General features: G+C 35.2%; 1 protein-coding gene across 1 annotated transcript in view; it reads right to left on the bottom strand.

Annotated features, from left to right (window-relative positions):
- The window catches only part of MUCL1 (mucin like 1), an 89,500-nt gene extending 73,821 nt beyond the window's left edge, over positions 1 to 15,679 (bottom strand). The window contains exon 1 of the mRNA XM_017501919.2: positions 15,565 to 15,679. The gene's annotated coding sequence lies outside the window, so the exon portion shown is untranslated. The remainder of the gene's footprint in view (positions 1 to 15,564) is intronic.
- Between the last annotated feature and the right edge of the window lie 1,190 nt (positions 15,680 to 16,869).

The following is a 16,869-nucleotide window of genomic DNA, read 5'->3' as shown; positions in this document are numbered from 1 at the left end:
GAATGATGGTTTCCAGATTCATCCATATCCCTGCAAAGGGCATGAACTCATCCTTTTTCATGGCCGCATAGTATTCCATGGTGTATATGTGCCACATTTTCTTTATCCAGTCTATCCTTGATGGGCATTTGAATTGGTTCCAAGTCTTTGCTATTGTAAATGGTGCCACAATGAACATACAGATGCATGTGTCTTTATAATAGAACAATTTATAATCCTTTGGCTATATACCCAGCAATGGGATTGCTGGGTCAAATGGTATTTCTATTTCTAGATCATTGAGGAATCGCCACACGGTCTTCCACAATGGTGGCACTAATTTACACTCCCACCAACAATGTAAAAGCGTTCCTATTTCTCCACATCCTTTCCAGCATCTGCTATCTCCAGATTTAACTAATGTAGGTGATGGGGGGTTGGAGGCAGCAAACCACCATGGCATGTGTATACCTATGTAACAATCCTGCAAGATCTGCCCATGTACCCCAGAACTTAAAGTATAATTTTTTTAAAAAAAAAGACTCTGAATCTGGGGGCTGGCCACTAGAGAAGTGTTCTCTGAGTAAAGATATTTCGTCAGCAAATAAATAAATAATAAATAAATAAAGTAAGTTTAATTTTTAAAGCCATAAAATGGGGAAAATATTTGCTGCTAACATTACAAAAAGGGGCTTTCATATAAAACATGCAAATAATTCCTACAAATCAATAAGAAAATAATACGAACAGCCAGAATAGAAAAAAATGTTAAGAGGTTTAAACAGGCATGCGCGCCGCGCCCCCCCCCCCCACACACACACACACACTATCCAAATGGCCTACAAATATTTGCAAAGGTGTTTAACCTCATTCGTAATCAGGAAAATTACCTTCCCAGAATAATGACACAAGTGAGTGGACCCACCCTTAAAAACAAGAATTCACCCAGCTTTAACCAGAAAGACTCATGTAGTATGAATACCAGGGTCCTGGGAATAAGGCAAGAGCAAAAATGAAGGAGGAAAGCAGAAGCAGAAAGAATCAACTTCTGGACCTCCATGTGAAACGCATTTCATATAAACCTAAAGATGACTCAATAGGAAAAAGAAATGCTTTGCAAATCAATTTCTTCCAGAAATGGACAACATTGCCTTAGATATTCCCTGACGTCGTAAGTAGATGAAAATTGCGTAAAATTAAAGCCTTTAGCTTATTACTCTATCTTATAATGTACTTCAAATTTGTTATTTTGTCTTCCCTATAATAGAAAAGTTATTTTAAAGAATGAAGATATAAAATAATAAGAATATAAAGATGAAGAAAAAACCAGTAGTCATCAGGAGTCAGGGGTGGTAAGAGAAGGGGAGTGATGTGACCACAGAGGGGTAGAGCGAAATCTTTGTGATTACAAACACCGTCTGAATCTTTATTGTGATGGTGGTTACATGAATCCATATGTGTGATAAAATGTCATAGAACTGGCCAGGTGTGGAGCCTCACACCTGCAATACTGGCACTTTGGGAGACTGAGGCAGGTGGATTACCTGAGGTTGGGAGTTTGAGAGCAACCTGGCCAACATGATGAAACCCCGTCTCTACTGCAAATAGAAAAAATTAGTCAGGCATGGTGGCACACACCTGTAGTCCCAGCTACTCAGGAAGCTGAGGCAGGAGAATCACTTGAAACTGGGAGATGGAGGTTGCAGTGAGCCAAGACTGTGCCACTGCACTCCAGCCTGGCGACAGAGCAAGACTCCATCTCGAAGAAAAGAAAAAAAGAAAAAGAAAAATTTTTTTCTACAACAACAGGGTGGTGTGCTGTAGTCCCAGCGACTAGGGAGGCTGGGGTGGGATAGTTGCTTGAACCTGGGAGGCGGAGGTTGCAGTGAGCCAAGATCAGGTCACTGCACTCCAGGCTGAGTGACAGAGTAAGACTCCATCTCAAAAAGAAAAAAAAAAAAAAGTCATAGAACTACACCCATTACATCGATGTTAATTTCCTAAATTTGATATTGTCCTATAATTCTTTAAGATGTAACCACTGGGAAAAACTAGATGAAGGGTAGATGGGATCTCTCTGTACTATCTTTGCAACTTCGTGTGAATCTATATAAATTTCAAAAAAGTTTTAAAATATTTTGAAAAATGAAAATGTAAATTATATGATATGCCACTGGACTCCAGTAATGGTAAGTCTAGCATGAGCCTCCAGAAAGGCAGGAAGTTAGAGCACCTATTGTGTCACAAACCCAGAAAGCCCAAAGAAATGCAGTCAAACCTGAAAAGAGCCCTGAGGGCACACAGAGTAACAGGGACAATTATTACTCTTCTCTCCCTCCCTTCCTCAACCTGACCTTGTGCTTCAGTTGCCACGTGTCCCCACTTCAGTTGGCCTGATATGCACTTCATAAGCTGTCAAGAGTATGCCAAAACCCAGCGGTATTTTCTCTTTCAAGGCGGATACCCAGCTTTAGCAGGGGTGGGGAGCAATGAGATTCCAGTCTCAGCTCTCTTGGGCAGGATAATTCCTGTTGTCAAAGAAGCCCTGGGTATTATGGTAGCTTCCTTGGCCACTGCCCACTACATACCAGTAGCACTACCCCACCACCAAGTTACAACAATAAGAAATGTTTCCAGATATTGCCAGATGTTCCTGGGAAAGCACGATTCCACTCAGTTGAGAACCACTGTTTATAGAACATCAGAAGACTCATCTTTGTGATGCCCAAATGAAAAAGTTGACGAAGGTAGTAGCATTGTATATATGTTCATATTAACGCAATTGCTTGTAGATTTGCAACTATACTGTGTATCTTAATTTGTATCCAATTTTACTGGACCAATAAAAGATAAACCAGTTGTTATAAAAAATGAAATAAAAGTTTCCAAAATCATACTCTTCAAAAATAATTTCCTTTTGGCTGGGTGCAATGGCTTATGCCTGTAATCCCAGTGCTTTCAGAGGCCAAGGAGGGAGGATCACTTGAGGTCTCAAGTTCAAGACCAGCCTGAGCAACACAGAAAGACCTGTCTCTACAGAAATTTAAAAAATTAAAACATGAGCTAGGCATGATGGCATGTGCCTATAGACCTAGCTACATGAAAGGCTAAGGAAGAAGGATTGCTTGAGCCCAGATGTTTGAGGCTGCAGTGAGCTATGATCAAACCACTGTTGAGATTCACTCGGGGTGGTCGGCAAAATATTACAGAAAATATTAAAGATTTATTAAGTAAAGTTATAGATTAGTCTCAAACCTTTTGGAAGGCCAAAACGTTTTATTGGGGCAGGCTGAAGGTGGCCAGCTGGTCCATTAAGTTAGGGAGACAATAGGGATGAGGCTTTCCCACTTAAGTCTGTTTACCCCACATCCCTTCATCTCCACTGTTTACACACGTAAATTTTGTGCTGGATGGCTCTCTCAGTGGGAGATCAAAGGGGAATTACCTGTTAATAGTGTTTACTCTGGGCCCAGAACCTAAAACTTTTATCATTCATATAACCACTCTTTTAATTATGCTAATTATCCATAAGCGTGTTGACTTGGAATCTCTGTTATAAATAAATGTGTGGATGGACAGAGGGTCTTGGTCAATTGGTTGCATTTCACCCTCTGAAAGCAGCCAACGGCCAGCCCTAGCCCACTTGAAACACTGTAATGGTGTGAGAGTGCATTCATTCATCCATCATTGAGTCAGCAAGTCAAACTTACGCAGGTGGTGACCGATATTTCAAACCACTGCATTCCAGCCTAGCTGATAGAGTATGACCCTGTCTCTTTAAAATATATATATATATTATATATATAATATATATCCCTTTTTGATATATATACACATATATATTATATATATATATATATATATATATATATATCCCTTTTTGAAATTTATTATATTTCTATCAGGAACTCCTAATGCATCATTTTTATAAGTTTATGAATCTTGTTCCCTCTTCAAACTGTAAATATTCACCCATGCCCCAACTAGGTCATATTCCTTCATACATATTTAAATAAATACAGGGGAGGAAGAAAGAGAAATTGAAGCTAAAATAAGACAGAAAAGAGAGAGGGAGACAAGCAGGAAGAAAGAAGGCAAAAAGACTTATTAGTTCATTCAAGTACTGCAATTTCAGATAAGCAACTGATATCTACAAGAAATGCCATGTGATTAATTCCTTATCTCATTAGGCCTACATGCACACACACACACACACACACTTCAGAGAATTACAATCTCTCCCACAAATACTGCCATTTCCATTCCTAAAACACAGTCAGAGCCCTGACTTTATATGAAAAAAAGTGTTGCTAAAATTGATTTATTTTATTGCATATCCATTTTGAATTCTATAGTCAAATATTCTATAAATTAGCTATGCAATTTCTACCTATCAAAACTGACCATGATTTTGAACTGCACACAAACATAAATGCTCATATCTGTAAAGATATGGCCAAGAATACTCACACTAATGCATATAAACAGATAGTGCAAATTCCATGCTTGCTTTTCTGATTGGTCACAAGAGGCCAAATTAGTGGTGGAAGGGTAAGGATAGATAAATATACATCTCCCACCAAAAAAAAATAGGATAGGAAAGGTACAGAATATATTCTTAAGGTAATTAGACTTTTTAAGTCTAAAAGACAAAATTTATACCAATTTTTTTTAGATCAGAGATTATGATATAACTTTTCATTAATAAGAAACAAAAACAAATAAACTGTTATTTAAATACAAGATTCTATTAACACATCTTTCAAATGACAGTTCACTCAGAGAAATGATATTATGAGAAACTACAGAGGTAAGGTGTAGGATTTCACACTGTTAACTAGGTTGAAGTATCTGAACTCTCTGTCATCAGCCCTCTAAAACCTTAAAAGCAGAGGCATGAAACTTTAAAGGACACCCTACAGAGTACTCATTGTTCTGCTTAGAAGCAAAATTAAAATTAGGTCCTCTATTTTGGTAAAGCAAAGGAGGATGAGATTAAAGCAAAATTAAAATCATGTGAGGATGAATGCGGCAAAGAATCTTGATTTAGTAAGTCTATTCTATAGTCAGATAATGGTACAAGACTGAAATGACAAATTTCATCCAAAAGTCTATTCATCTCTTAGCTTTTCAAGAGCAGGAACCATGCCTTATTTCCCTTTGTGGTTACAGTGTTTAGCACAGTATAGTTTTGAAAATATTTGATGAATGGAAAAGCAAATTAGGTAAATGAAGGAATAAACAAATGAGTAAGTGAGTGAAATCCTCATTTAGCTCAGACAGAAACTCACTTAACGTTACACAGGACTCATTCTGACAATGGAAGGATGTCCCTGTAAAGTGCCGAGTGGGATGAATAGTATCACAGTGTGTAACAGGTAAATCGTAAAAGTAAGATTATCCATCTGACTAGGATTATCTTGATACATTTGAAGATAAACTCCACAGAAACATCAAAATGGAAACTGCATCTAAATGACTCATCTATTTAGCAGGACTTTCATTACACAGTTATCTGAAATTATCCCCTTTGTTTCTCGTTTCATGGAAGGTAAATTCCATGAGAGTAAGAACTTGTCTTGCTCACAGCGATAGCCCCATAGCTTAGAAGAGTGTCCAGAATCTAGCAGGTGTTTAGTGTAAATTAAAGGCATTAGAAATAGAGTATTGGCATCATGGAGTTCTCATGTCGTCTCTCCTACCAACAGGGTAAAAACTGGGCACATCATGAAAAAAATCTGAAGCTGTTTTATCAACTGAAAGAATTCAATGAAAGCTGCCCTGTCAGACACAGAATTTTTTCTCATAAACAAGCAAGGCAATGGGTATAAAATTCTCTGAAAACATGTTACATCCCAGGGCTTCAAAAGTTATATTGAGAAAGGTGAGGCAATATTTTGGAAACCAACACAGCAGTAGGTAAAAATGCACACCACGGGAATTATCCTAAGAATGGATTCAAAGAAGCGAGAAAAGTTGAATGCATAAAAAGGATTATTGCTACCTTGGTTAAAATAGCCATAACCTGGAAATAACCTAAATGTCCTACAACAAAATGGATCTAACACAATGTTCAATTATCTTATAATCCCTAAAATAAAAAAAAACAATGAAAAGCAAATAATGTAGAAAGAATACTTATGATAAACTTAATTGGCAAGAAATATAAATTCTATTTTGTCTACACACAACTAATACAACCTTGCAAAATAAGCATGCATGATAAAGATGTTTTAAAGTGAAAGTAACTGTGTATCAGCCAAGGTAGTTATTGCAAACTATCTGAGTCTAAGGCTAATTTAAACAGAAAAGTAATTTAATAAGGACTTCAGTTAGTTCCTGAAATTATTAGAAAGGCTGGAGAAACAGATGTTCAAGCTTTTGGTAACAATGCCAACAACTTTGCCACAGGACTGGTTTGATGAGAGACCCTCAGCCTGGCCATGGGTGCTGCCAAGTACTAAATGCCAAGAATCTGATTAAAGCAACAGTAAAACGTACTTCCGTATCAGAAATCAGTTCTGCAATCATTGCTGTCCTTTCAACCTGTACGTTTTGGCAGGCAACATATGCCAGCAAAAAGAAGGCCGTTTTTACACACTGCTCATCTCCAGGCTAAGGTCTTGTGAAAGTTCCTAAAATTAGAAGAGCTAGTTCACAAGCCTGCATTCTGGTTGCAAAAGAAGCTGAGAGACTGCAGAATAATTTCAATGTTGTAGAACTATACACAGTATTTTATTTAATTCTCATAAACAGAGTAGACATTATTGTTATCTATATTTCATAAATGAAGATATTTAAGTATATCAATTTTGATAAATTATAGGTTATTTTGATTTTTGATTTTATATAGATAATCGGGCCAACTCCAAATAATATTTTTTCTTTTTTCCTTTCCAGCTATTTGACCCTTTATTTCCTTTTCTTATTTTAATAATCAGGCTAGAAACACTAGTATAATGAGAATAAAAGCAGTACTAGCAGCATTCTCTGAATTTTTTCTAATATTAAGATAAGTACATTCAGCAATTTATAAATGAATGTAATGTTTCCTGTTGATCACTTGTAAATAAGCTTAATTTTTCATGTTAAGGAAGTTTCCTCTTATTCCTTGTTTCCTAAGACTTTTAAGAATGAATGAATGTTGAATGCTACTAATGCTAATTCTACATTTAATTAGATAATCATATGCTTTCTTTTAATACCTAAATATGATAAGCAACAAAAATAGGCTTCTCTTTAAAAATTTCTTTTCAGAAAGAAATCCAGTTTTCTTGATGTAATGTCTTATCTTTAAAGATAGTTTCACTTTGCTGCTAATTTGATTATATTTTTGCATCTTTTCATAAACAAAATTAGCCTGTGATACATTATTCTTATATTTTCCTTAAAATATTTTAGTATCAAAGTATGTCACAAAAATGGTACAGCAGAAACAAACTGACTTTGCTCTCCCCAGTGGAAAATCAAGAACAAATATCCAGCATCAAGATTATCACCAGGTACCAGTCGCAGTGGCTCACCCCTGTAATCCTAGAACTTTCAGAGGCTGAGGCGGCCAGATTGCTTGAGTCCAGGTGTGCGAGACCAGCCTGGGCAATGTGGCAAAACCCTGCCTCCACAAAAGCACAAAAAATTAGTGAGGTATGGTGATGCACACCTGTAGTCCCAGCTACTTGGGAGACTGAGGTGGGAGGATAACTTGAGCCCGGGAAGTTAGGGCTGCAGTGAGCCATATTTGAGCCACTCCACTCCACTGCACTCCAGCAATCCCTAGAGCTACAGAAAAGTGAGAAACTCTGAGCATATGGTAAGAGAAAGAAACTCGTCCATCTTTGATACCTCCTTCCTTGATCTGCCAGGCACCTTTTGTGGAAAATTCTCCCCTGGACTCATGGTTTCTAGACTGGAAATAGTGAGATTGAGGTAGACAGCCAGCTTCTTCACCATCATGGATTCCCTTGTAGGGAAACCATTCCCATGCAACCCATGGGAAACAACATGAGTACCTGCAGGAAGGAAAACCTCTGAGGGCAGCTAGAGACAACGAGGGAAAGTGAGACTAGAAACCCCAGCCTGTGAAATGCTGGTCTCCAAGGCAAAGGATATGCCAAATCCAAGTGGCTGTTTGGCAGCACCACATTGTATGAGGCACATTCCACAAGCCTTCTAAGCAAAAATCCCTAGCCAGGTTTCCCTCACGGGTACAGTAACTTCTTTGGGACTTCCTCTCTCCCCTCAGTCAAGAATGGGCTACACTCTGAACATTTGCAAGAAGCCCAAAGCAAACCTGGGCTTAAGGCACCATCTATTGTTGAAAAGGAGGCAGCAATCCAGGATAAGGAGACCCACAGACAGCTAAAAAATTACCTCATAGCAAACATACCCTAGGAAGACCAAAACAAGCCAGACAGCAAAAACTGGAATAAATAAGTAATCCTCCAATGCAAAGCCATAGATATGTATCCATAAGAAACCACAGCAAACAAGGAACCCTGACGTCCACAAATGAACAAAGCAATGAGCTAGTGACTGAACCTAATGAGACAACTATATATAAGCTCTGTTAAAGAATTCAAAGCAGCAGTTCAAAGGAAATTCAGTGAACTCCAAGATAACACAGAAAAGCAATTCAGAAATTTATTAGCAGTATTTAACAAAGGTATTCAAATAATTTAAAAATTTAAACAGAAATCTTGGAACTGAGAAACACACTTGCTAAACTGAAAAATGTCTTATAGGCTCTCAACAGCATAATGGATCAAGCAAGGGGAAAAAATCAGTAAGTTCAAAGATAGGCTATTGGAAAACACACAGTCAATGGAGAAGAAAGAAAAAAAGAATGAAAAGAAATGTAGAACACCTGTAAAATATAGAGAATATCTTTAAGAGAGCAAATCTAAGTGTCATTGCTATTCAAGAGGAAACTGAGAAACAGAAAGTGTTAGGAAGCTTATTTAAACAAATAATGACAGAAAAGTTTCCAAACCTAGAGAAAGATATAATCTACCTACAGGAAGGCTAGAGATCACCAAATGGATTCAATCAAAATAAGACCACCCCAAGGCATATAACACTTTAAGAGTTTACTCTCAAAGGTAAAGGACAAAGAAAGGATCACAAAAACAGCAACAGAAAAGAAGCAAATAACATATAAAAGGGCTCTGATTCATCTGGCAATAGACTTCTCAGCAGAAAACATAAAGGCCAAAAGTAAGTGGAATGACATATTCAAAGTGCTAAAGGAGAAAAAAAAAACTTCCAACCAAAAATACTATACCCAGAAAAAAAGTTTTCCTTCAAACATAAAGGAGAGATAAAGCCTTTCCCAAACAAACAAAAGCTGACAGAAGAAATTCATCACCACTAGATCCTTCTTACAAAAAAATGCTAAAAGAATTTGAAAGAAATCGATGCTATCTGAAAGAAAATAATGCTATCATGCAAAAGCAAAACATTTGAATATATGAAACTCACTGGGCATAGTGGCTCATGCCTGTAGGAAGGTCAGAGTGAGAGGATCACCTTAGGTCAGGGATTCAAGACCAGCCTGGCCAACATGGAGAAACTCCATCTCTGCTAATAATACAAAAATTATCTGGGTGTAGTGGTGGGTACCTGTAATCCCAGCTACTTTGGAAGATGAGGCAGGAGAATCACTTGAATCCGGGAGGCAGAGGAGGCAGTGAGCCAAGATCACATCACTGCACTCCAGATTGGGTAACAGAGTGAGACTGTCTCAAAAAAAAAAGAAAAAAAAAAGAAAGAAAGAAACTCACTGGTAAAAGTAAGTACACAGACAAATTAACAATACTCTAATACTGTCATTGTGTTGTGTAATCTACTCATAAATCTAGAATAAAGACCAAAAGAAAAATCTATAAAACATAACTACTGCAACCTTTTAAGAGATAGGCAATATAAAAACATGTAAATTGAGAAAACCAAAAGTCAAAATGGGGGGGTAGAATTAAAGTATAGAGGAGTTTTTTATTTTTTCCTTTCTTTCTGTTCTATTCTGTGATAAACGTTAAGTTGTCATCCATTTAAAATAACTTATTAAATTTATAAGATAACTTTATAAGCCTCATGATAACCACAAAGCAAAAACCTATATTAAATATACCAAAAATGAACCTCAGTGAATTAAAATATATTACCAGGAAAAAAAATTACTGAACCATAAAGGAAGACACTAGGGAAGAAAGGAAGAGAGGAGTTATAAAACAACCAGAAAACAAGTAACAAAGTGACAGTAAGTCCTTACCTATCAATTATAATACTAAATGTGAATGGACTAAATATTCCAATTAAAATACATTAATGGGCTGGGCATAGTGGCTCACCCCATATTTCCAGCACTTTGGGAGGCCAAGACAGTGCAGGGGTTGGGGGGGATCAGAAACTCCATCTCTACTGAAAATACAAAAATTAGCCAGTGGCAGGCACCTGTAGTCCCAGCTACTCAGGAGGCTGAAGTAGGAGAATCACTTCAACCCAGGAGGCAGAGGTTATAGTGAGCCAAGATTCTGCCACTGGGCAACAGAGTGAAACTCCATCTCAAAATTAATTAATTAATTAATTCAAAAAACAAGATACATGAATGAGTCAATTTTTAAAAAGGGTTCAAATATATGCTGCCTAAAGAAACTCACTTCACCTATAAAGACACATATAGTCTGAAATGAAGGGATGAGAAAAGATATTCCATATAAATGGACACCAAAATCTTCAAGTCAAAGATTATAAAAAGAGAAAAGAATGCCACCATATAATAATAAAAGGGCCAATTCAGCAAGAGGTTATAACAATTGTAAATATATATGCACTCAACACTAGAGCCCCCAATTATGTAAAGCAAATATTAATAGATATAAAGTCAGATAGACTGCAATACAATAATGTTAGGGGATTTCAACACCCTTCTCTGAGTAATGGACAGATTACCCAGATAGAAATCAATTTTTTTAAAACGAGGTTAAACTTCACACTAGACTCAATGGACCTAACAAATATTTATAGATCATTTCATCCAAGTGATGCAGAATACCCATTGTCCTCATCATCACATAGAACATTTTCTAGGATAGATATTTTAGACCACAAAACAAGTCTCAAGAAATTTTAAAAAAAGTCAAAATTATATCAAATATGTTTCCTGACCGCAATGGAATAGAACTAGAAATTAACAAGAGGAACTATGGAAACTATGCAAACACATGGAAATTAAACATGTTCTCGAATGATCAGTGGGTTCATGAAGAAATTAAGAAGGAAGTTTTAAAATATTTTGAAACAAAAGAAATGGAAATACAGTAATAAAATCTATGTGTTATGGTGTAAGTGGTATTAAGAGAGATGTTTATAGCAATAAGTGTTGTTTCAAAAAATAGAAATATTTCAAATAAACAACCTAAAGGTGTACCTCAATGAACTAAAAAAGCAAGAGCAAATGAAACCCAAAACTAATAGAAGGAAAGTAACAATAAAGATGAGAGCCAAAGGAAATGAATAGAGACTTAAAAATACAAAATATAGACAAAACAAAGGTTGGTTTTTGAAAAGATGAAATGGACAAAACTTTAGTGAGAATAATTAAGGAAAAAAATAGAGAAAATGCAAATAAAGTGAAATGTGAAAAAGTAAACATAGCAGCTGATACCACAGAAATACAAAGGACCATTAGAGATTGTTATGAACAACTACATGCCAACAAAATGGAAAGCTAGGAATAAATAAATTCCCAGACATATACAATCTACCCAAATTGAATTGAAAAGAAATAGAAAGCCTGAACATACCAATAACAAATTGAAGCAGTAACATGTCTCCCATCAAAGAAAAGCCCAGGGCCAGACAGCTTTACTGCTGAATTTTACCAAACATTTAAAGAAAAACTAATGCCAATTCTACTCAAATTATTCTAAAAAATGGAAGAAGAGGAACTATTTCCAATCTTATTATATGAGTCCAGTATTACCCTGATGTCAAAACCAGACAAGGATACATCAAAATAAAAAAACTACAGGCCAATATGCCTGATGAACGTAGACAAAAATCCTCAAATAAACACTAGCAAACTGAATCTATCAACAAATTTAAAAGATTATTCACCATGATCAAATGGGATTCCTACCAGCAATACAAGAATGATTCAACATACATGAATCAATGAATGTAATAAATCATATCAACAGAATCTAAGACAAAATCCATATGATAATTTCAAAAGATGCTGAAAAAGCATTTGACAAAATTTAACATTCCTTTACGATAAAAACTCTCTATAAACTGTGCTAGAAGGAACATACCTCAAAACAATAAAGGTCACATATAACAAACTGACAGCTAACATCATACTGAACTTACAGCAATTAAAAGGTTTTTCTCTAAAATCTAGAACAAGAAAAGAATGCTCACTTTCACAACTTGTATTTAACACAGTGCTGGAAGTCCCAACAAGAGCAATTAGGCAGAAGAAAGAAATAAAGGGAATCCAAATTGGTAAGAAAGAAGTCAAATTAGCCTTGTTCACAGATAACATAGTATATTTAGAAAAACCTAAAGACTACCGAAATCTGTTAAAAATAATAAACAAATTTAGAAAAGTTGCAAGATACAAAATCAACATTAAAAATTAATAGCATTTATGTATGCCAACAGTGAAAATCTGAAAAAGAAATGAAGAAAACAATCCCATTTAGAAAGCTAAACAAAATATAAAATACCTAGGAATAAATTTAACGAAAGAAGTCAAAATTTCTACAATGAAAACTATTTAAAAATTGATGACACAAAAATGAAAAGATTTCCCATGTTCATTGGTTGGAAGAATTAATACTGTTAAAATGTCAATATTACCCAAAACAACCTACAAATTCAATCCAGTCTCTATCAAAATATTGATGACATTCTTCACAGAAATAGAAAAATAATTCTAAAATTCATATGAATCACAAAAGACCACAAATAGACTAAACAATCCTGAGCAAAAAGAATAAAGCTGAGTGTATCACTACCTGACTTCAAAACATATTACAAAGCCATAGTAATCAAAACAGCCTGGCACTATCATAAAAACAGACAGATAGACTTGTGGAGCAAAATAGAGAACCCAGAAATTAGTATCTGCTTTTATAGCAAATTTATTTTCAACGTAAGTACCAAGAATATTCTTTAAGGAAAGGACAGTTCCTTCAATAAGTAGTGCTGGGAAAACTGGATAACTATATGCAGAAAAATGAAGCTAGATACTTATTACTCACCATACACAAAAAAAAATCAAATCAAAATAAAGACTTCAGTTTAAGGTCTAAAACTGAAAATACTAGAAAAAAAGAAAACAACTTTGGGGAAATGCTTCAGGACATTGGTCTGGGCAAAGACTTTCTGAGTAACAGCTCAAAAGCATAGACAGCAAAAGCAAAACTAGACAAATGGGACTGCATCAAGCTAAAAAAAAAAGTGTCTGTACTGCAAAAGGAACAATTAACAAAGTGAAGAGACAACCTACAGAATAGGAGAAAATATTCGCAAACTATCCATTTGACAATGGATAAATTACCAAAATATATAAAGAACTCAATAGCACAAATGCAAATAACCCAATTTAAAAATGGGCAAAAGATCTGAATAAACATTTCTCGAAAGAAGACATACAAATGGCTAACATGTATTTGAAAGAATGTTCAACATCACTAATCATCAGGGAAATGCAAATTAAAACCACAGTGAGATGTCATCTCACCCCAGTTGAAGTGGGTTTTAACAAAAAGACAAAAAAAAATAACAAATGCTGGTGAGGATGCAGAGAAATGGAAACACTTACACACTATGGCTGGGAATGGAAATTAGCATAGCCACTATGGAAAACAGTATGGCGATTCCCCAGAAAGCTAAAAATGGAACTACTGTGTGATCCAGCAATCCCACTACAGGGTGCATGTCCAAAGGAGAGTAAATCAGTGTATCAAGGAGAGAGCTATACTCCCATGTTTATTGTAGCACCGTTCATGATAGCCAAGATATAGAATCAAGCTAAGTGTCCACCAACAGACAAATGGATAAAGAAAATGTGGTACATATAGACAATAGAATATCATTCAGTCATTTAAAAAAGAATGAAACTCTGTCATTTGCAGTAAAATAATGGTAACTGGAGGTCATTATAGTCAGTGAAAAAGTCAGGCACAGAAAGACAAATACTTCATGTTGTCACTTGTACATGGGAGATAAAAAAGTTGATCTCATGGGGGTAGAGAGCTGATTGCTGGTTACCAGAGGCTAGGAAGGAAGGATGAGAAGAGGTTGGCTAATGGATACAAAAATACAGTTAAAAGAAACAAGAGGCACTGTTTCAGAGGACAGCACAGTGACTATAATATACTGTACAGTTCAAAACAGCTAGGAGAGAAGAGTTGGAATGTTCCCAACACAGAAAAGAGATAAATGCTTAAAGTGATGGATATCTCAATTACCCTGATTTGATCATTACACATTGCATGCATATATCAAAACATTACATGTACTCCAAAAACTGTATGACTATTACATACCAGTAAAAAAAAAATTAAAATTAAAAAAAAAGGTTTTAGTGTCAAAGTCATGCTGTTTTTATAAAGTAAGTAGAGTAGTATTTCCTCTTTTATGTTGCCGAAATAAGTTGTTTATGTTTGGAATTATTGATTCTTGAAATTATTGATATGTGAAAAACCTCCTGCTGTTATCTGTTTGCTTGTTTGCTTGTTTTTTATGAAAAGATGTTTGATTACAGATTCCATTTATCTGTTGTAGCACCATTGAGCTTTTCTATTCTTGAGTTGGTTTTATTAATTTACATTTTCTGAAAGGTTGCATATTTCATCTTTTCAAATTCATTACCATGAAATTATTCATGACATCCTCATTATATTTTTAGCCTCTGCAGCATCTGTGATTATCTCCCCTTCTTCCACTACTAATGTAGTTCATCTGCTTATAAGCAATGTCCATCTTTAGTCAGAAGGAATTTCACTGCTGATTCCTTCGAGTTCTAAATCCACAGCACAACAGAGAAAGCCCAGATCCAGAGAACACGCTATAATCTTTGACTTTATAAATACCAAGCAGCATTAAGTGTTCATTTATTGCTTATTAACCAAACTGCAATGAGCCACTTGGACAGTAACCCAATTTTAAAACATCCAATACAAAATATTAGAAAATTTAACAAATTAATCACCAAAAAAAATCACGAATACACAAGACAACTTCTAAGAAATCCCCCACATTCTTAGGCACAGAAACACACACACACAAAAAAAATAGAAAATAATAATATTACACTTGTTGAATTTTATAGTAGTTTCATGGCAAATGTTCATTGTGAACATGGATTAGGCATGCCACAACTCAATACAGAACATAGTATAATGTACACATTATAATGCATGTATAACCCATCATAATAGTCACTAAGCATATCTAAATGTATCTCCCATTCAAATAAAAATAATTTTCCTAAGATATCCCCCAAAAAGGAATGTATTCAACTAAAATTATATAAACATCTCCAAATTTGTTATTCACACATTCATTGATTTATACCTTAGAGTCATAGTGTCATTTGCTGGTCTCTGATTGCTGTACAAAGTCCCTCACTGTTTCTATTGACAACTGATACCTCACTTAATCTCTAGGAGTACCGCTCTGAATGGTCAAATCTCAGAACAAGTATGAAAACGTGTTTTCAGTGGGTAGAGGCAATGGGGAAATTCTCACTTTTGCTCTTCCTCCTCTAATATTTGTAGATTTAAACTGTCATCCTACTAGAGTGGTAACTTCTAATAGGATTCAATATTGAACAAGAGCAGAAGGGAGGCATTTAGGCCTGGAATCAAAGGAGACAATCTGTGGCCAGCCCAGTGATTCCTAAACATTTACTCACAAGCACCCTAAAAGGATATGGAAAAATTACATATCCTGTCATACATTTTGTAATTGACATTTAAGATTTTTAAAGAAATTATTTAAGCTTAAGTAGTTGCAAGTGATATAACTTCTCGCACATTATGATACTGACATTTTAAATAAAACTGCTACTTCACTCTTTTAAATGTATCCAGTGGAATCTAAATGCCACAGCAATTTGACACCCACCATCAAACATTTTTAAAAGACGAGGTATTTTTAAAGCTAAAAATTTCACAAAATTCCTTTTTCTCCTTGAACTTGTATTTATATTCTATCCTCCCACAGAACTGTATCCTAATATATATTTGTACTTGAAAGTATTTTATTGATTACCTTATCATATTCTTCTGCAACAAACATATGTATATTGCTTAAATTTTTTCTGTTGCCGTAAGTTTCCAAATGCTAAAAATTTACTTCTGATGCAATTTTTATTTATTCATTATTGGTCAAAATATTACATCCAACTTATAAATCTTGACAAATATCAAACATAACATTGGAAATGTATCTCATAGATGGGACTTTCTCCAATTAGTTCATGAAGCTAAGAAAGAATGTTACTTAATTACACAGGGTTCAGCATCAGAGCTACTTTTATTTCCTGTTTTTATTTGTCAGAATTGACAACATCATTTCAAATAAGACAGTTGATGAAAATGGATAAACTTTTTCAACAATGTCACTCAATTCTCTGAACCCCTTTTAAGGTATATGTTTGAAACATCACGTAGTTATCTATTATCAAAAAGTAAAAGTCTATTCGTTGACAAAAAAACAATAATTTGGAAAATTATTGGTTATTCAGTCGTTAAAGCCATTCACTTTCTTAACACTGGCACCATATTTCAAATATCCCTCTGATATCTTAGAGATTTTTTTGCATCAGCATAATACATCTACACCGTTCTGCATGGGTGAGAAAGTTGCTTTTCTTTT

The sequence above is a fragment of the Cebus imitator genome, unplaced genomic scaffold, assembly GCF_001604975.1.
Source record: "Cebus imitator isolate Cc_AM_T3 unplaced genomic scaffold, Cebus_imitator-1.0 Scaffold285, whole genome shotgun sequence".
Classification (NCBI taxonomy): domain Eukaryota; kingdom Metazoa; phylum Chordata; class Mammalia; order Primates; family Cebidae; genus Cebus; species Cebus imitator.
This window is presented reverse-complemented; position numbering and strand designations above follow the sequence as displayed.